Source organism: Meleagris gallopavo, chromosome 3 (assembly GCF_905368555.1).
Source record: "Meleagris gallopavo chromosome 3, MGAL_WU_HG_1.1, whole genome shotgun sequence".
Taxonomy (NCBI): domain Eukaryota; kingdom Metazoa; phylum Chordata; class Aves; order Galliformes; family Phasianidae; genus Meleagris; species Meleagris gallopavo.
The window spans coordinates 59,191,589-59,213,275 of record NC_139406.1 but is presented as its reverse complement, the minus strand read 5'-3'; the positions used below and the strand labels follow the sequence as shown (position 1 = coordinate 59,213,275).

The window sequence follows — 21,687 nt, the reverse complement described above, 5'->3', positions numbered from 1 at the left end:
ACTGTGTTTTCAGCCTGAAAGATGTGAAACCTAATGCTAGCTTTTAGCAAAGAAAATTTTGGTTGGAAAACTTTCGAGTTATGAGTAATGTTAACTATAAAAGTAAAATTGCTGCCATGGTCAGACATTGCAGAATAGATTCTGCAAAGATCTGTAAAATATGATAAAGATCATTTGATCATCCTTCAGTGCATATAGTGGTATCTTCTGACTTCTTAAGATACCTTGGAACTCTTAGATTGCTCTTTTATGTCTTAGTATACAAATAATACATACATTAATCTAATTTTTTAGTAAGCAAATTAAGACTGAACCATATTAATAAAGCTAGAAAATGGATAAACTAAGAGAAGCTTTTTTTTTTTTTTTCTTTCCAAGGTCATATGTGCAGGTCAGTTGTTTCCTTGCCTGTTATCTCCAGCAGCTGTGTCTGCATTAAATTGGCCATGTAAACTGTTATTTTATAGGAAGAGGATACAAAAAGGTCAGTGTCCAATCATTGCTTTATCTTAGATGTTGGGTAATAAAGGCTATGTGTATATGTATTTCAACACCGGGACAAAAAAGCTAATGCAGGCATGTCCAACCTGTGGCTCATGAGCTGTGTGCAGCCTGGCAGAGCTTGCATGTCGCTGCCCCCTGCTCTGCACCATCATGTTGCTGGCTCTGTCCCACTGTGTGGCCTGGCCTGTCCCTTCAGTACCAACTGAACATTAGTGTGCTATGAACTCCATTCAGGCTGAAACCCAAGCATGGGAAGTGCGCAGTGCAGTGCCAGCTCAAGTTATGGCAAATAAGCTTATGCATTTTGATACACTAGCTAAACACAGTCCTGTGAACAGCAACATATAGGCAGCTGTGCTTTCTCTTTTGGTAAAGGAATTTGAGAATAGGTTTCGAGATTGCTGAAAAAATCATCAAATTTTGTTTGTTTGTTTGTTTATTTGCAACTCCATTTTCAGTCAACATAAATACATTACTTGTGGATTTTCAAATGGATTCACTGCCACCGAACCAGAGTGATGTATTTCACAAAAACAGGGTCATATTTCCCACTAGCTTTATGTTTTTGTTGTTTTCTTTATTATATGTTTTAATAAAAGCATAAAAATTGAAATACATTTTGTTACTTTGTATACATTAACTATTTTATATATTTTATGAGGGCTTCTTCTTTATGATGTCAACACAACATCGGGACGGATACTGTGAGTATGGCAGTAAAGGTGAAACCTTCCCTCCAATATTCAGTTTTTGTTGTTGTAATGTGACAGATGGCAGCAGAGAGGCAGTCTGACATATTGGTGTCTCACATGAAATTGCATATGAAGCAAACGTGGGTCACTGAATTTCTTCATGTAGAAAAAACGGCAGCCATTGACATTCATTAACACAGTGATGGGTGGTGCATTTCAGCAGTGATAGATGGTGAGTCATCTCTGTTGGTACAGATTTTTAAAAGTGTGACATGCAAGCTCTTGTTCACTGCTGGCAAAAAAGCATAGCTAATGTTTGTGACTATGTGCAAAAATAATATTTTGTAGCTGAGAATTTGCTGAATTGCACAGTGTTATTGTGCTTTTTATATCTGTAGTAATTTTCAAGGAAATAAATAGGAGATATTACTTTCAGAGTGACCTATGTATATGCAACCCAAGAAAATTCTTCTTCACTCAGTGTGACCCAGACAAGCCCAAAGACTGGACATCCATGAGCTAAGGTATGCTTTATGGGCTCTGGGTGTTAAGGAACGTTTTTAGATAAGGCATGTGCTAATAACTGCCTATGTGTCTTCATGCACTACTGACAGAAGGGGTGGTACAGGTAGTGAAAAGGCTCAAAGCAGGTCTCAAAGTTGTTTACTCTTTGAAGTTATCTTTCCAAAAGGCAATCAACAGCTCTTTGCACAGAAAAAATTAAGCAATGATGGTTGCTGCTATTTACTCAAGAGCTAGTACAGAAGAGGAAGGTAGAAAGAAACACCAGCAGCAGGAATAGGAACGCTGCATGACATTGCCTGGCTGTGTGGACTCTGTGTTGGATGCAGAGAGAGTACTTGGCATGAGCAGAGCTAATTCTGATACCTGAAACCAATACACTGAGCACTTCAGTCTACACACATACAAAAATAAATGTCTTTATGTAACAACAAAATGGACAACTTACTTTTTAATCAGCTGAAAAAACTTAAAAGCAGCTACAAAACTCTCCCTACACATACATTTTGTTACTTTTTCTTTTCAGTGTTGCCATGAAAAGTGCTTTCTTTTCCCTGAGTGTTATGCTTGTCAGCCCCTGAAGTGCTCTTTCTTTGGGCATCCAGACAAGAAAGGAATAAGCAATAAGTGGTATAGGAGGCTGAGAAGGCATGTACTAAGCAGTGGTTGTAATTGTATACTAGGGAGAGAGAAGAGTTCTGTATTTGTACATTCCACTTAAAGTAGCAGCTAGTGGAAAGGTGAGAGAAAAGAGTCTGGAAGCACAAAAGAAGAGAAGGAGAATTAGAATGGCGGTAGTGACATCATGCTCACAAGTCGAGTCTTTAAACATTTCTTATAATCACATTAATATCACACTGTGCTGATTACGTAGAGTCTCCTCTCATCTCTAGGCCTGTGACAGATGTGTGATAGCTCCTCACAGAAGTTTCAAGCTGTATGAAGTATCCCAGAGGCCTTATGATTTTGCTAGCATTACTATTAACCTGCCACAAGATTTTGTGCTTTACCATGCTGTTGCTTTCTGTCCTAGCTTTTTTATTTTGCTTGCAGACTTGCAAGTCAATATTGGTAAGTGACTGTTAATTACTCAAAAGGACTGCACTTATATTCTCTCTAGGGGGGACTGGTACTTGCTGATGCTGATATAAGACCACCCAGAAGTATTTGCACACTTGAAAAGCTACAGCAGCAGCAGGTGACACATGGCCACATTTCAGCAAGAGGAGACACTGGGTTGGAGTGGTGTCAGAGCGCTAGAGGCATGCACAAGATATTGGTCAGCCAGGTACTGTGGGATGCCTGCGAGAACTCATGGTCAGTGGACATCACTTCTAGAGGAGGAGGCACCCAAACTTTCTGACAACTAGGGTAAACCAGCAGTTCCCAGAAGAAATGCAGTAATGCATATGAAGATGCACTGTGCACAAGTGGAAAAATGACTTGCAAATGAAAAAGATAACAATGACAATCAGTCCATAAGAAATATGAAGCTCAGACACATCCTCATCTCAAAAGAATGGCTATTTACTCCTTGAGACAGTTAAGGCTTCCAGCACTTCATTTTAACAGTCCTCTTTTCTGTTACAATCATATTAGTACAACTACAGAACAGGATGTAAAACATGGCTGAATGACCCACTGCCAGCTGATATTTATTTATAGTTTATACTATCGGGAAATTGTGCAGGCAACCAATTGCCTAAAATTTACTTACATAGAATATTCCTCCATAATAAAGTCTCAAAAATCATAGTCTATTCCCATAAGATTCATGAATCTTATGGGGATGCTTATTCTGGAAATAGCTATTTGTATTTATTTGCCTCTGTTAATATACTCTCAATTTTAAGAGACTTAACCAAGCTAATCACACAATCACATATATTAATGAGGGGAAAGAAACAGTTAGTTTTATTCTCTAGCTAAGTACCATTGTCCTCTCTCTTTGTGATCTGCTTCTTAACGAAATACCATGAGGGATTTTTACCATGTCTGCATTCCTTTGATATCTTGTACTTGTCTGGTTTCAAAATCTTTGGCATTGTGTTGAGTATCTCTGCTCAGCTGAAATCATGCCAATGACAGAAGGTATTTTTTTACTGCTTCCTTAGATTGATGCTTTCTTTGAAGGCTCCCTGCTCATTTAAATCTTTTTCTGGTACTTAAAAAGCAGCAGCACTTGCCCATGTGACAGGCATCGCTGTTCTGTCTGCTTGGTCTCATGTGCCTCGCTTTGGCTTGTTGTAAATCATAATTCAAAGACAAGATGCTGCTAAAGCCTGAATGAATGGATGTTCTGAGAAACACAAAACGCTAATTACTAAATGATAGTCAGATGCAATGTGTTCCTGCTTGTTCAGGATTGTTACTTCTAAAATAAATCTGTTTCTTAGTGTTGATGATAGCTTTTTATTTTGGCCACTAAATTATCCTGAATAAATTCTGGGAAGTTTATGAATACCTCTGAGACAAAACGTCCTGTGTTTGTGTGACAGTAGCCTAATGTCCATTAAAGAAATTGGTGATATCTGTTAAACAGAATACTTATTTTCAGACATATCACTGGATAAAATCTAAACACATCTTTCAAGCAATTGTTTAACAAATAAAAGAACAGTGGAAACAGTGGGAATAACAATTTCATGGTATTGTGTAGTGTGGTGCACACAAGGAGTCTGATCTTTGCTGTACAGAGTACCCTTTTTCTTGGACTGCCTTTTTTTATTCATCTTCAAATGATACTGTTTCCATTTGCTAAGCATCAGCATTATGCTAGACGGACAAGTACAAACAGAATCACTCAGCCAACACATTTATATCAAAGAGTTTGATCTAGGAAATGCTCAGCACCCTTTGAAGAACTTCAGCATTTTTTTCAGGATCAGAGAGACAAAAGTTACCAAAGGCACTATAAAGAAAAAAGAAGTAATTGTGAAGACTTCATAATTTGCCCTAGATTTTACAGTACACATCAACCGAGTAGCAGCTAGCAGTTCTTTTGAGTCTTTACATCCCGTTTTTTTTTCTCAAAAAAATAGTAAATAGCAATTAGTCCTAATATGTGCAGGTATGCAGTAGTTCAGTGTCAATTACTGTCTACATAAATGAATAGAACAACAAAGTTAAAAGAATTGGGGTATTTCAAAATTGGTGCTTAATTAGTAATGTTCCTTCACTTATATTCAGACACACTGGCTGTAGATAACCCAGAAATGTCAAGTGAGATTATGCATGAATGATAGTATAGGTACTGATATAGAAAGATGTTTAACACTAATAGTGAGGGATGGAGCAGAGAGTATACAAGAAATAGAGCATCTGTGCTTTCATAGAGGATGTGCACGTGTTACTTAGAACTAGCTCTGAAGAGCATGCCTAACGTTAGAAGGGGAGGATTTCTCCTTTCTTTGTCACTTGGCTTCTTCATACATTCTTAACTCTTCTCTATAGGTTCTTGCTTACCTTGCCTCTTCACACATCATCAGCAAGAGCATGAGATTAAAGATGATGCATATTGGCCACTCCTGGAGGAGGTGTAGTAAAATATGTAAGTAAAATATCTGCTGGCCTTTGCAGCTCACCTATGGGAACAGTGCAAAACAGCACCAAGGCTGGAGACTGCTCTGCATTAACAGAACTGTCAGAGAACAGATCTGACACATTTAAAAGACACTACTGAAACAGAGCTCTACCAAATACCTGTGCAGTCAGAGAACAAAATTATTTAACATGAGAACATTCCTCTTTATCTCTTTCTCCCTGCAGACTTCAAATCCCTATTTCACAACGGGGATATAACAATATAAGGTTTCTCTTTTTAAATTGGTAGGGTGGAGCTTTTTCTCTTTCTCAGAAAAGGTTGGGTAGTAGAACTAAGTTAGTTTCAGTCATTCTCATACTACGGAAAATTTTAGGCAGAATATTTTATATGTGGCAGAATTATCCACTAGCAGAAGTGTTTTATCAATCTAGGCAACCATGAGGGTAGTAACTACATCAGCAAGCAGTGCAGACCACAAGGTACTGAACAGCAAAACTGCTGGACCTGAGAACCTTATAACACATTATGCATATACCATGTTCTTCTGTTTTGGTTTGGTTTTAACTTTTGAGCTAGCCATGGTCTGATCCCATCAGATGAATGCCTGTTAGGGCTCTCATGCCTGAGGTGTCCTACAGCAGGTTCCAGTTATGTTTCATGCAGAAAGAGATCTTTGCTTGATGTGAACCACAGCACTGGAAGTTTTATCTGGCTTTCATCAGAAACATAACACAAAAATAAATGCATGTGAGCTGTACTAAGGATAACATTGCAAGAACTCTAGCAAGGGTATCAACAGAAGTTAGCCTGCCTTCCATGGGCTCTGTACACCTTAATCTTACATTTGCTTGCACAAGGGCTTCATTCAATCTGTGAAGCTCAGAAACAGAGTTTCTGCTTTCAACAGAATTCAATTCAGGGTTTAGCAGAACCATGAGTTAATGATGCTTGCCTATGCTCACTGCTCAGTGTGGAATATACATGTGAGCATGAATGCTCACTAACACAGAAAACAAGAACAAGAACACCCAGGACTTAATTCTCATTTTAGAACACTGATAAACAAAAAAAAAGTCCTAAAGAGGATAAGTGAGAGAAAAGTGGGAACTGAACAAAGTTTTTGATCTACAAAGAGAGTCAATTGCAGTTTATTCTATGACTAAAGGTGAATGATGGAAGATATAGAGGAGGAAAATATAGAAATTACTCTCATCTGAAAGATATTAATAATAAATTCAGATGGAATGAATATGAATATTGAATTTAACTTGTTCATGTGATGCTATCAGAAATCAAATTAGATATTCATTTTAGGAAAAGGTTGCTTTGCAGACTGTATGACTCGCTGAGGTGGCAGTAGCATTCTTAATGACACCGTATCTGCAAAAACCCAGTCATTAAAGTCAAACCTGCTTCTTCCTTTCTGTTTCCATTCCTTTCTATTGGGATTATTGCTTAGTCTGAACTACGCATTTAAATATTACTAATTCACACAGCCCAGCTGATGCTGCCTCAGGCCAAAGTGCAAAGCAGCTCCTACCTTATATCTTTTCCAACTCCAATGTATGCTGCCTGCAGTGGCTTTGGGAGTTAGGCAGTTATAGGCAAATTCCTCTTGAATTATATCCCAAAATATTGTCTGTGAGTAACAATCTAGAGAGTATGCGTATGTGATGTAGACCCATAAGTTCAAATGCATTAAGTAGCAACCAAAACATTAAATTTTGAACTAAGATGGTCCCCATTTTAAAGTCCCCACATGTGGGAAGAAAGAGTAAGCCTTCTGCAGTTTACTCATAAATATTTATAGGATTATTAAATCCATTGTGTAGTGAATAACCAAATGAATTCTGACATAAACCAGCTCAGCTTCTCTGTTTATACAGTGTATCTGACAGAGTATAATTAGAAAACACATTTCTTTTTTTTTTTTTTTTTTTTTTAATTTCTTCTCCAGCTCCTTGAAGCACCTAGACTTTGATCTTGGCAATATGGAACTGGAATTGTTCAGGGATCTGGCATTTTACAGATTAGAAGTGCACACATTCTTAAAAAAAAAACAAAATTATATACTATGTAGTTTATATTCATACAAACATATCTTATAAGAACAAATGAATATATTATATACTTCACCCTATATTTTTGATCCTGGTAGGAATTTCTACCACTGAGTAGAGCAAGTCCAGAAAAAGAAATTAATTCTACAGAATTGAGAATGGAATACTGTTTTTGTTATTTAATACTTTTTTTTTTTTTTTAAACTAAAAAGAAAGCTATGTGAACCAGGCATAGGATGTGAATTTTGAATTAGTGTATTCATGACTGGGGCAACTGACAAGGTCTACTATTTCTGAAAAGTGTAAACATTCAGATTCAGCCTCCTTTTTCTATATATTCTGGTTGTTCACAAGTATTCAGTGTATTTTCTGTTGAGAGTTCTTCTTTCTGTATATCAGAAAATCATAATCTGAGCCTTAGACTGAAACGCTGATTTCAGCAACAAATTGGAAACAGGAAACTAAGAGATGAAAGGAGTGGGAAAGTAAGTCTATACTGTGCAGATGTACTTTCATTCTCAAGAGCCTCTGTTTCCTCAAATGAAAGGAATTCTGTCTCAAAAAAGGTTTTAATTCACCATGGAAATATGCAAAACATATTCAAGGCAAAGTCTTTACATATGCTATAGGCACAGATGATGTTCCATGTAAAGCATCACTTTTATCCTTATTGTTTTGAATATGTTGGATCGTAAGAATGGATTCACTCCAACTGCCACTTCAAAGCTGCACAGATAATCCCACATCCCTCTTGCTTTGTTTGCATTTTTAATTTTCCTCAAGTAAAAGCAGAATCAAAGACATTTATTCTCTGAAAAATTTCTGTACAACCTCCCTCAGAAGTCCAGTTTGTCTGCAGCAGGGTAAGTTACAAAGTTCTTAACTCATTTGAGGATATTTTTCTTTACTTCATGTTTTACTTATTTTACGTGATAGAGTGCTTCAATTTCTCACTGGATGGAAGTCATCAGTCTCTACCATGCTCAAAAATTCTTCTGTACATCATGGAGCCCCTAATTTGTGAAGCACGTGCTGGTGATGAAACAGGAAAAGCAAGATGAATTAAGTTGTTTCTGAGGAACATGACAATCATAGTCACTGAGCCTGGAATGCAGATGTCAATAAAAGCAAGGTCAGATTCCAAACCAAAGAACATTCTTGCCTTTTCTGGCCCCTGAGCCTGAAAAACAGGCTTGAGTGCAGGCATCCTGTTCCCAGTTTCCCTGTCATCCAGCTGCAGTTTCCATGGGCCAGTGGTGGCTTGCTCAAAGGAGAGAAACAACTGCAATTGTAAAATTCTTTCATTTATTTGTGATGAGGACCCAGGTGACAGCAGACAGTGAGCAGAGGTCTGGTACCTCTTCATCTAACGGCTCAGGCCCTTCTCTTCAAACTAATCTCTGTTCATGCTCCAGAAGGGATCCTAAAATACTCAGTTCTCATCACTACATCTACTACTGAATGTTTTCTGTCCCAGGAACAGGGTGGGAATATTAACACGAAATAGAAACAGTTGGTTTGGAAGAGTTTACAAATCAAGCATTTTTCAACATCATTATTGTTCAAATAACTTCAAGCAAAAAGATAAATGCAAGTTAGGGAGCTTTAATTAGTAAAGTATTTTTTCTAGATGACATTATTTCTTCAGATACTTTGATATGCAGTGGCTGGTAGTTTGAATAAATGTTACCATACTGTTACTCCTTTGGTCCTTCATGAAATCAGGCAGCCTATAAAGCAAATGTAGGGATGTATCCATAGTCTTAGATGTTGTTCTTCATTTTGCATGGGAAAGGGATTTTCAGAAGTAAATTACTTCAATTTTTGTGTTTTTTTTTTTAATATATAATTATTTTAATGAACTAATCTTCTGTATTCAAAACTTTTAGTGTTTCTTTCTAAAATAAGCTAGGAGAAATAGTCTGGGCTAGCTGATATTACTAGCAAAGCCTAAGTCAGAGTCCTTTCAGACAAAAGAATATAAAAATATAGTTTATTTTCCTAGCAGGAATGATTTCTTGTGAAGCTGCTTCTGGGAAAACCCCAGCATGGCTTCCCATCACTTACTCCCAGTTATATGCACCATAACAAAATACACAGAGAATTGATTTAGCTTCAGTGACATTGGCAGTGAGGTAATAGATGCTCTTGTACATAGTTCATCCAGATCTCCCAGTTAAAGAAAATAAAAAAGTAATGCTGAAAGTAAAATAAACTTGAGGCTTGTCCAGTGGTGTTCTAGACTCAAAACTATTGCTCCTCTACGAGCTTATTTAGGGAAGGCATTTTCATGCAATATGTTTGCTATGTCATGGTATTTCAGTATGAAGAAATGGTGAAATTACTGGCTCATTCCTGTTTGCCTGAGTAAAAAAAAAAAAATCAGTATCGAGACAGTGGGATCAAATTTGTAAGAAAGCCTACAGGTGATGGAGAGGGTATTTCAAATATCCACTACGTGTGATTTCACTCTTGAAAATTCACTCTAGAAATCAGTGTTTTCTTTCCTTGAAAAAACACTTCAGCTACTCTGATATAAGTGTTCACAATGTAGTTTTAATTTTCTACATTGATCTTTGTATTTTAAATGTTTTTATTTTGTATAAAATCATGTGTATTAATATTAGATACATTTTAAGATAACCAAAAGGATAAAAATAAACTAATTACAAGTAAAAAAGGAAATGATAGTGTACTTTTAAGAGGTTGTTTTTAACACAGTGATTTTTAATTTACAATGATCATCAATTAAACTACATAGCAAGAATTTACATAGAAGTTAAAAGAAAAGTAAGCTAGGTTGCTTCTGCATTATTAGAAATGATTTCTTGAAAAATCTCTATGTATGTCATAAGTTCAGACGGAGGCTCAGCACCACACAGTTGCTGGCTCGCTCCCCTTTCGCTCCCAGTGGGATGGGGAAAAAGTGAAAAATAAAAAACAAAGTAGAACTTACGAGTTGAGATAAAACTTATTTACTAAGATTGAGAAAAGGAAAATAGTTATGGACATATATATAAAGGTATGTAACAAGCGATGCACAAGCAATTCTTCTCACCCATCAACCAACGCCCAGCTAGCTCACTGAGCAATGGAAGACAGCGCGATGAACTCCCATTCACTTCAAAACTCCTTCCGTTTGATGGCATATACTATGGAATATCCCTTTGGCCAGTCTAAGTTAGCTGTCCTAACTCTGTTCCCTGGGCCCTCCTTGAGCCCTTTGCTGTGAATGGCCTTGGCTCTACACAGTGATGTTTAGCAGCAACTATAAACATCAGTGTGGTACCAGTATTGTTTTTCTCCTAGAACCAAAACATAACATCGTAGCAGACATTCTGAAGAAAAGAATTCCATCCCAGCTGAAACTAAGATGGTCTTGCACAACACATTCATTAAATTATCATTTTGATTCAGGTTAACATCAGAATTGTAGAGAAACACCATTATTCATAATTTCTGTTTTTTCCATGTCGGCAATTGTTTCAGTTGACGCTTTCTGCCTATTCTCCCAGGGCAAGAAGAAATGAATTTGCTTTTCAGGCTTCTAACTTAAGGTGATTTTGTTCTCTCAGAATTATTACTGACATGTGAAGAGAACTTACAAGCTGAAAGCAATTCACATCAGTCTCCCTTTCAAGACCACTAGCAATCTTACCTGTTCAAATCGTAATCAAACCACAGCAAAGAAATTATTCAAGCATCAGTTTCACTCTGTCTCTGTCTATTATCTACCTTCAGAGAACACAACAATCGTTATACAAATGTATTCCTAGCCATAACCTAAAATACCAGCCTTCTCACTTCTGTTTGTCCATTTTCATTCCATGATCTAAAACTCATTTCTTTTGCTTTATAAAAGTGCAATAAAACTGCTTTTTCCCTTAGGCAAGCCTGACAACCACTGAAAAAACAAATAGAAGTTAAAAAAAATAAAATAAAATTCATCATGCATCTCTACCTTCACTGCTACTGTGATACAGGAAGGCACCACTTCTTATGCACTCACAAACCTGTGCCTTAACTGTACTCATGTTGTATTGCCGTTGTTATCTAGGTACTACAATCTGCAACCACTGAGAATGAGTCTTGTGGGTTATAACCCCTCCCTCCTTCACTTCCTTCCTTTTGTGAATCACAGTGTTGCAGCACCATCTTCTCTGAAAGGCACTGAAGGAGCAAAAGAACAAGTCTGGCAGCACGACCAAGTTTTACAACACTTTCTGCAATACTAGAGCATGAACAAAGAATAGATATACAGATATATTACGGAATCTTCCTAAATCAAAAGATATTTTTCAAGAACACCTTATCTTTCTGTGAGTAGTTCTGAGAGGAGCACATATGCACATCGACCTTTTTCCTCAGTAAAAGATAAATCATGCCCTCAAACCTCGAGGAGTCTGAGTTGTTCCACTGCTTGTCTAGTGAAATTCCAGCTCTGTGTTCCCACATTTCCTTAGGACAGTGTTAGTGCAGCACTTAGTGTTACAAATCATCTGGGACTGTAGTCAAAAGGGAAAAATAGAAATAGTCAGGTCACGTTCAGGTGGCAAATTTAAATGTCAGAGCTAGGCTGCAAATTCAGTACATGATTAAAAGAAAAATGTCCCATCGGTGAACAGCTCACACAGATATGATTTTTAATCAGTGAATACTTTCCCCAGTGTAGGAAAGACCAGTCACATGGTTAGCAATGTTGTAAGCAAAAGGAAATATTCTCATGACTACTAGCAAGCACAAATCTATTGTTGTTAGGATCAGCAAGACTGCAGTGTGAGGCTTACTGCTGGTATGCCTGCCTTCTTTACAGTAGACATGCACATTCAGGCTAAGAAATCGGCCCACGTTGGTGAAATACCTTCTTATTATTTAAAAATGTGTTTGCATCTAAAAATCAATTAGAAAAAGCAAAACCTATTCAGCCACATGAGCACTTCACCTAGAGAAGGAGCTCATTTCCTTGCGTGACATAACAGCTTTGCAAATGGAGTGGATGCGATAACAGCATGCTACTGGGGACATAGCAGGGCTGTTTGTATTGTATTGCTGCTCAGCAAAAAGGTGCTAATATGACTGCATCTTCCAAAGAAGTCACCATGCACTGGTTGCCACAGAGTTTCCTGAAAGTTTGGCAGTATCTGGAGAGGCAAAGAGGAACATCCTTGGAGTGCTGTGCTATTGCTTAAGCAGGATTTTCCAGGATCTTTGGTATCAGTAGCAGACCAAACAGCTAACAGAACATATGGTCAATAGTGTTCCTAAAGTCCAAAGAAAATATTGCTTGATTTTTATCTAACTGAGGAATGCTGAATTTCCTCATTCCCTAAAAAACAACAAAATTGCTAATCTTTTTTTCCAGCACAGACAGTTCTTTCTCTTCTAATTTACAAATCCCCAGCAGACCATGATTTCAGTATTCTGATTGATGTCTTTACCACTTCCACTACCTCTGTCTGTCTGCTGGGATGCTCTGTTATATTGGAACCAGCAGCCACTGGGCTTACTGTGTGCTGGGACACTGCAACTCCCAGTTCAGTGTCAGTTCAGGTTAACTTGAAAAACCGTGGAGATAGATCTGAATGAAAATATCTGACAGAATTATCATCACTAAGATGCAGATGTAAAGTTTATCATAATGCCTGTGTCGTAGAAAGATAATTTCAAGCAAAAGTTGAAGGTAAGTTATTTTCCAAATCTTCTATTTCTCTCTCATGTTTCTGTGATACTTACATAGAAACATTCATGAAATTCTAAAATTTAAAATTAACAGTGGGCTTTCATTTTTACTTAAAATATTTTTTCCTGTAAATGAAAACATTTCATAATATTTTCACAATTTCATTGATTTTTTCATATAAGATGCTGGAAAAATGCCCTAATAATTTTCATGTCAACAGAAAACAGATCTATATCAAGTCCTGCAATATGTCTAGAACAATTTAGTTATCATATTGATTAGCTGACAAGGCAAAGACACTGCCATATTGCCAGTGCTTAAACTGCTGTCCCCTATCCCCTCACCTTTAACCAGCTCCACTTCAAGTGTTGTCTGATCCTCTCGCAAATCCACATCATAACAGTTAGTGAATAAGTAGACATGTAAATAGCTACATTATCAGTGATTCCAGTTCCTTTTAAACAAGCTGCTTGAAAAAGCAGGATCATTCATGGAAGGAAAGCTCAGATGGCAAAAAGCCATATGCATTTCTTGCTTTTGTCTCAGGCAGTTCCTTTATTTATTCAGACTGGTAATTAGGCACACATACTTGCGTATTTTCCCAATCTATTCACTGTCAAGCACAATGGGGTCTAACTAAAACTAACAGTAAAGGACAAAGTAATTTTTAGAACATAGGTGCAGATACAGCCACTCACTAACTTCAATTCTCTTGAATGTGTATTTTTCAACACTGACGGCTTGATATCGGCAAAGGAGAAGTAGGTTCCTGATCTAATCCTACAAACACTGGAGAACCTGCACAAGGCAGAGACTGCAATAAATGTATGAGACAGCTAGTACAAAGCCACAGGTTGGCATAAGCTATCTTCTCTGCAGTCTGTTCCAGAGACTGAAAGCTCCTGTAAAACTGCCAAGGCTGAGTAAGTTCTTCTGACTTTTAATGATCTGGTTATCACTCTGAACTTCTAATGAACCTTGGAGAAGACAGGTCTTCCTGGCTATTATTATTAGGCACTTCTTTCATACCTTCTGTCATCTCTGGAATAGCGATGAAAAACCATGAAACCATGACACCCCCTTTTTGAAAAACGTTGAAGTTGAGCTCTGCAGACAGAACAAAGTTAATTTTCTATGCCACTTGCACAATTCTTTGTTTGCAAACTATTTGCAATTTGAAAGTTACAAGCAAACATTCAAGGAGAGAGGTAATACCTTTAGGACTACTATATTTTCTCATGCACCATTCTTGTAGCCCTTAACAGTAAATTGCCTCATATTTTTCTATCATGTGCTGATGTTGACTGGCTTTCTTCATCAATCACACATCACTCGGGGAAATGGAAAGAGTAAGGAACCTGACTGAGCACTGGTGTCAGCCCCTCCAAGGCTTTTCTTTGGACAACAGCATACATGATGTGCTCCCTAGCATCTTTTTCTGTCCAATTATAAAAATAACATGGCCATAACTAATGGAAAAAAGCAGAGTGCTGCAGTGCCTTGGAGGCACCCCATCACATATTGATATAATTAGCCCTTTTGTTATATCTAAATGAATAAGAAGCAAGTTGTAGCTATGATTGCCAGAAGGGAGGAGCAAAAGCTCCTTTACAACCTCTTTCACACCAACTCCAGGAGCTTTTACAATGGAGAAAGCAGTTCTTAACACTGGAGATACAGGAAGAGCCATCCAAATTAATCTAAAAAGGATTTGGACTTATGGCTCAGTAGTAAAAGCTTGGTCAATGATCTGAATATCATTAAGTAACTCTGGCAATGCTTCTACACTTACCCTCTCTATAGTTCAATACTCACAATGTTTCACTTGATTAATTATTTACACAAAAATCATAAACTCCATTTTAATGTCTACTGTGCTAAATAAGGTTGGTAATTAAATTGCATTTTTCTCTGATGAAAAAAGCATTTAAATTTGACAAATGTAATAATTCATTGCAGTATTACAAAATTAACATTTGGCAGATTCTTTTGAGGTGGGAGGGTATTAATAATCCCCAAAGCGAGGCAATCCCATGGGATGCCATGAGACAATGGCTGGTGACAGATACACAGAAATAATGTAATCAAATCACATTGTTTTTCATTTCTCTATAGAAGTGACATTGCATCTTCTGGTCATATACATTTAGGACAACAGATAATTATGACAAAAATAAGAGGAATTAATCCCTCAAAAATAAGAGGAACAAACTAATTTTATGGCAGGGATATTAGGAACAATCATAATAATAAAAAAAATCCAGTATATTTGAAATGACCCTATCTGGTTAATTAAAACAAGAGAATCTGAAAATGTAAGAATAACAAATCTAAGGAAGATTAGATTTTTAGAAGTGCGTGGCATCAAATTTCATCAGTAGGTATGAATCTTTCAGACAGGTGAGTACTATTTTTAATGATAGTGAGTACATAAATATCATTAACATACAGAGTGTATGTTATGGTGTAACAGAGGTTGCAATTCTTCTACCAGCACTGAACACGTTACCAAACATTCAGACATTGTATTGAAAGCTGCTTTAGAAGTCCATTGCTAGAGAAAGCACAATATTTATGAGTTCAAGAATTGAAAAGTGCACTGGGGAGAGCTATTTTCAGGACATAATCTTATTGTCTAATCTAAATCCTGGGAGACAGTGTCCAGTTAAATGTGGTTTTGTTATCTCTTGCATGCAGAATAATCATTAGATATATCAGACATGAAGTCCTCCACCTCCAACTGCTATAGAGGAGTGCAAGCTGCCTCCACACTGCCACATTGCTGTACACACACTAGATGTGTTCCTGTACCAGACTGATTGCATCAACCCAAGTAAACACCTACTTCAGGCTCTTTAATAGTTTTAGCCCCAGTGAGCTCTACAATAAAGACTTTTAGACTAAAACAGCCCCACTGCTTTTGATACCATCTTCAATCCACTATTTATGCAAAATAGACTTTTCTTGAGGGCCATAATGAGGCAAAGTATAAATGAAATCAATTCCTAGAATAAATTAAACATCTCTCTCAATCTTTGGCTTCACACCCAGTTTCAGTTTTTTTTTCTAGCTGTACATCAAGAAAGTATAAATCAGATGAAACATGTTGAAAGGCAAAACATTCATAAACAGCACAGAAACGCAATCCTTATCCACACAAAGCCCCAGCTCCATGCTCAGTTCTCTCAGTAGCAGAACTATTGACACAAGACAGACACATGTAGCTTAACACAGGGGTGGAGCTGCTCACACAGTGCCATATGGGGATGGTGGAAGTGCTTAACAGAATAGAATGCTTCTGAACTGAAAACCACTGGTTTCAGCTATTAACCAATACGGATATTAGTAAGGATTTCAATTAATGAGATCAGCCCAGTATTGACTGTCTGACATTGTGTGCTGTCATAAAACATTCCTGTAATTGCTGGATGTCATGCCATTCTACTCAATCATGTCAAAAAGGTTGATCTCTAGCTTCTGCGTCTGAGATTAAAAAAAGTAAAATATTGGTGTTAACCAAAGATTTATACACTCCTTTAACTAGACAGACCCTTTTAACTACTTGCCAGATCCTTCCTAGGTCCGCCCTGAGGAATGAATTGCAGCTGGAGATTTGCCCACCGTGGCTGCATCAACAGAAGGAAATTCCTGTAAGCCTGAGAGTGTTCCTGGCACTGGCACACAGTCACCCATGCTGCCACATGGCTTGAGTTCAGCCTGTTCCAGACAGCAGACAGTAATCTCCCAAACTGTTCCCAGCACAGTTTTGGTTGGAAAAACAATCCCAGTTTTATTCCTTATGAGTGGCTTGAAGGTCCTAGTGTATTTTGGAGACTGAGACCAACAGTGTAGACATGAGTTGCCCCAAGCCAGTTGGCCTCAACACCCTGTTTCCTAGGCATGCTTCAGTGATGTGTGTAGGTAAGATGGACAGACTGCTCACTTATCCAGTGGTCACAGAATCCAAATCCCAATTTTGCTACTTTTGAGTAGGTTTGACTGTTCTTATAGTTGTGATATTATAACTTCATTACATACAGTAATTCTGCAGAAAGGAAGTAATTTTTCTGGTTGTGTTGTGGTAGTACTGCTAGCAATTAAATTATCCCCTGTTGATTACTGCTTGACTTTAACTTAGGCCAGTGTGCTTGCTGCTTTCAGCACCACTATGGATAAGCTTCATTTATCTTATCTCACTAAATCACATCTTTGACTGGCTTTGTAGTGCAGTGAAAATGAGGTAACTCTCCAGGAGTGTTTTCTGTTTGGTTGATTGGTCGGCTTGTGGGTTTTTTTTTTGATGACCGTTCGTCATTTATAGGTCCTGTTGTCACCTAGGGGCTATACTAATCGATACTGACAAGATCACCAGATTGACCTCTGCTAAGTGAAGCAGTGCTTTTCTTCAAAATATCCTGGCTTTGGTCAGCAGTAACATACCAAACATATTGAATGCTTTGAGTGTTTAGTGTTTTGGTGGTTGTTATTTTTTTTTTTCCTTTTTTCCTTTTTTTCCTCTTATATCTTTTGTTCCCGTCAGTGTTCTAGATTTTAGGTATACCTCTACCATACAGTGAAGAGTACTGTCATTAGACCTCAGTGGAAAGTTAGGCTCACCTTGTGCAGTGCAGTGACATGAGAAGGTTATAACTCGTGTCCCCTGAAGCATTCTAGTGTTAGCTTTTCACTCTGCTAACATTAATTCGTTTTGCTTTTTCAGTACTGATGAAATTATACTGCTGCTAATTCCAGAACTACCCCCATGAACCTTGGCTTGGATGTTTCTGCTTCACAGTGCAGCTGTGGACAAACTTACTGTGATATAAGCTTCAGGATCTACTACAAAATTCTCTGTAAAGACCCCTCTCAAAATCACTAAAACTGCCTTGATTTTGACTGGAACATACATTTATTCTCAAAAACTTCAGGTTTCTGTAAAGAAACTTGTATTTTAAATTTAAAGCTAATGTGCAGATATTAATAACAAAGTGATATACTATGCATAAAACAAATGTAAATTTTAAATGCACAATTTAAGTATATTTATTTTTAATTGCATCTCACTCTCCCATATTTCCCTTGATTTTTCCCCAATCTAAAGAAGTACTTAAACCTTCAATACTCAATTCATTTCAATAGTCATGTATAATAAAGAATGAGATACAAAACTACTGTTTCACTGGTAAAATATATTTTCTTTGGAAACAACTATAGAGCAAATACAGAAGGAGCCTTGGAGTGTTAGAATTAAATAAATGATTATGTAATATATTCTTCAAAAGATGATCTAATGTAGTTACAGCTATGTAACAGAAATATTTTATACCAATTTAAAAAGAAAAGAAAGATTTCAATAAAAAGTTACGTTTCAGAAATGGAGAACTGCAGTGAATTAAATACCTGGACGGGTATCCAGTATTTGCTCCTAGAGGGATTTCTTGTTACTAAAGCTCTGATTCCCTATCAAATGGAATTGCATACCCTTCCAGTCATTTGGACAGGGGTTAGGATGATAAAATGATTTGTTATGCCAATAAATTTTTTGTTACATTATAAAATGGTTTGTTACTCTACTTCTGCACATAAAAATGTTATGAAAATTAAGTGGGCTGTAAGGTTCAAAAAGGAATGTTCTACTTTTGGGACTAGACACAACGAGAAGAAAAATAAGAAGGGCTATATAGCCAGCCTTCTAGCATCTCTTCAGTACTGTAAAAGAACATTTTATCTAACAACTGAAATTAGTATCCCAATTAGGAAAACAGTTATGCATCTGAAATGAATGGGAACCTTCCTGAGTCAACAGAAAATGAGAGGAAAACGAAGCAAGCCTGATAATCTAGGTGCTGACTTCTGTCCTGTGTGACAGTAAATTAAACAAGGCTAAATTACAACTCAGAATGGAATTTGAAGTACAGATCCTATGCTAATCACAGTGTCTCGCAGATGGGATAAGCAAGATAATAAGACTGGAGGAAAACCCTACTTTGCATATTTTAACATCGTGTGTATCAGTCAAAAGCAATATCTGAACCTGGCAACTTTAATTCCCAGTCAAGTCTTTTAAGTCCCTGTCTCATTTTGAAATTGCAATGTATTGTGTACAGAATTTGTTTATGATTGTTCCAGGTAATCATTCACCACACGAGAAATGGACATCTTATGCTTTATGTAATGCTGCACAAATAATTACATCATTTTTTTGTATTTTTCCGTATTAGCATTTCATGATGGCTCAATTTTTTGAGCATGGTGCCCCTAAGATTTCAATCTTGAATATTCAGTCTGCCTGGACTCTTTTGCCTTTCAGAATCACCTCTCAAAGGATTCCATGATCCTGCTCTCTAAATAGGTTGAAGCCTGCCCCCTGGAAATCCAAGGTAGCAGTTCTGCTAATTGCCATCCTTTCTTCAGTTAAAGTTAAAAACAAAACAAAACAAAAACAACCTATCATTTCATGATTGCTCTGCCAAGACAGCCTCACATCACCCATAAGAGCTTCTCTGTTTCCAGAGAATAGGACAAGTGGGCCATCTTCCCTAGTGGGTTGTCTCACCATCTGTCTGAGGAAGTTATCTTCCACACACTGCAGGAATCTCCAACACAGTTTACTTTTTGCTGTAGTGTATTTCCAGCAGACTTCAGGAAAGTTGAAGGTGCCAATGAGACAATGGGCTAGTGGCCATGAGACTTCCAGTTGCTTACAGAACATTTCATTTGCTGGTTCATTCTGATTAGGTGTTCTATAGCAGATTTCCATAATAATATCCACCTTCTCGTCCTTCCCCTGACTCAAAGCTTTTATCACTATTACCCAGATCCATGCAGCCAAAGCATTCCTCACCATACAGGGCTAGCTCAACACCTCTACTTCTCTGTCTCTCTCTACTGAAGAACCTGTAACCATCTATCACAGCACTCAGACATGTGAGTTGTCCCATCATTTCATTTAAATGAATGAATGATTTATTCCATTCAAAATATGTCATTACACTGAAAAATAAAATCTGAGAAAAATCACAGAATGGCCAGGGTTGGAAGGGACCTCAAGGATCATGAATCTCCAACACCCTCCACCACATGCAGGGCCACCAACCTCCCCATTTAATACCAGACCAGGCTGCCCAGGGCCCCATCCAACCTGGCCTTGAACACCTCCAGGGTCAGAGCATCCACAACCTCTCTGGGCAGCCTGTTCCACCACCTCACCACTCTTTAAAGAATTTCCCCGATATCCAACCTAAATCTTCCCTCCCTCAACTTAAAACCATTTCCCCTCATCCTGCAGTTATCAACTCTTTCAAAGAGTTGATTCCCCTCCTGTTTGTAGGCTCCCTTTAGGTACTGAAAGCTTGCAATGAGGTCACCCCACAGCCTTCTTTTTTCCAGGCTGAACAAGCCCAGCTCCCTCAGTCTGTCTTCATAGGGGGGGGTGCTCCAGTCCCCTGATCATCTTTGTGGCTCTCCTCTGGACCTTCTCCAACAGCTCTCTGTTTTTCTTGTACTGGGGGCTCCAGACTTGGACACAGTACTCCAGATGGGGCCTCACAGGAGCAGAGTAGAGGGGGACAATCACCTCCCTGTTCCTGCTGGCCACCCCTCTTTTGATAGAGCCTAGGATACCATTTGCTTTCTGAGCCACAACAGCACAATGCTGGCTCATATTAAGTTCTTCATCTATCAAGACCCCCAGGTCCTTCTCTGCAGGGCTGCTCTCAAGGACTGCTCCTTCCAGTCTGTATGAAAGCCTGGGATTCCTCTGGCTCAAGTGCAAAACTTTGCACTTTGCCGTGTTGAACCTCATCAGGTTCATCCAGGCCCATCTTTCTAGCCTGCTGAGGTCCTTCTGAATGGCATCCTTTCCTTCTACCATGTCAACTGCACCACTCAGCTTGGCGTTGTCAGCAAACTTTCTGAGAAAAAAAATTTCAAACTAATTTCAAACTAAATTTGAAACTAATAAATGAAATCTACCTTAACAATCTCTCTTACTTTGCTAGTGGCAGTATTAGCAGTCAGTACAACAGCTTGAAGTACTGAATAGACTAGGAATACTAGGAAATCTGACCTTTGTTGATCATATAATGGAGCTTGTCTCATCAGCAGGCATGGACGGGAAACCATAACTTTTCCCATGCTATTCAACAAGAACTGGTGGTCATGGTTAGGAGCACAAACTACAAGGACTTGTTCTCAGAATAGGTGCAGATATCTGAGGTGTATCAGACCTACATGCACTCACTTCTGATGGACCATTTCCTTTGTATCACTCCTAACTGTGTAGAGGATGAAACAAATACCACTTCTAGGAGGTCACACGAAGTTTGTGCCAACGAAGCTTTTGAGCTTAAGCAAAACCAGGAACTTGAGGAAAGGCTGTGGCTAAGACTGGTCTTCTGCTCTCAAAGTAACTCATCCAGACCCAGTACTTCCTGGCATTGCTCACAGCCCTCAGATACCTAGTGACTCGTGGCACAGCTCAACAGCTGTGTGACAGACAGCAGACCTTCTCTAATGACTTCTATTACTTGCAATTTGACTGGCATTGCCACTACAAAAAGAGGATCATGAAAGCAGAGTATTCTGATAACCCAGGGTCTCAGGAAAGAACAGGTAACATGGTTAAATATGAGTACTCTCATTCCTAATATTTCTCTGACCTTTTTCAAATGTCACATATATATT

General features: G+C 38.0%; 1 protein-coding gene across 5 annotated transcripts in view; it reads right to left on the bottom strand.

Annotated features, from left to right (window-relative positions):
* NKAIN3 (sodium/potassium transporting ATPase interacting 3) overlaps positions 1 to 21,687 on the bottom strand; it is a 404,665-nt gene that overhangs the window by 60,814 nt on the left and 322,164 nt on the right. The window lies entirely within an intron of this gene.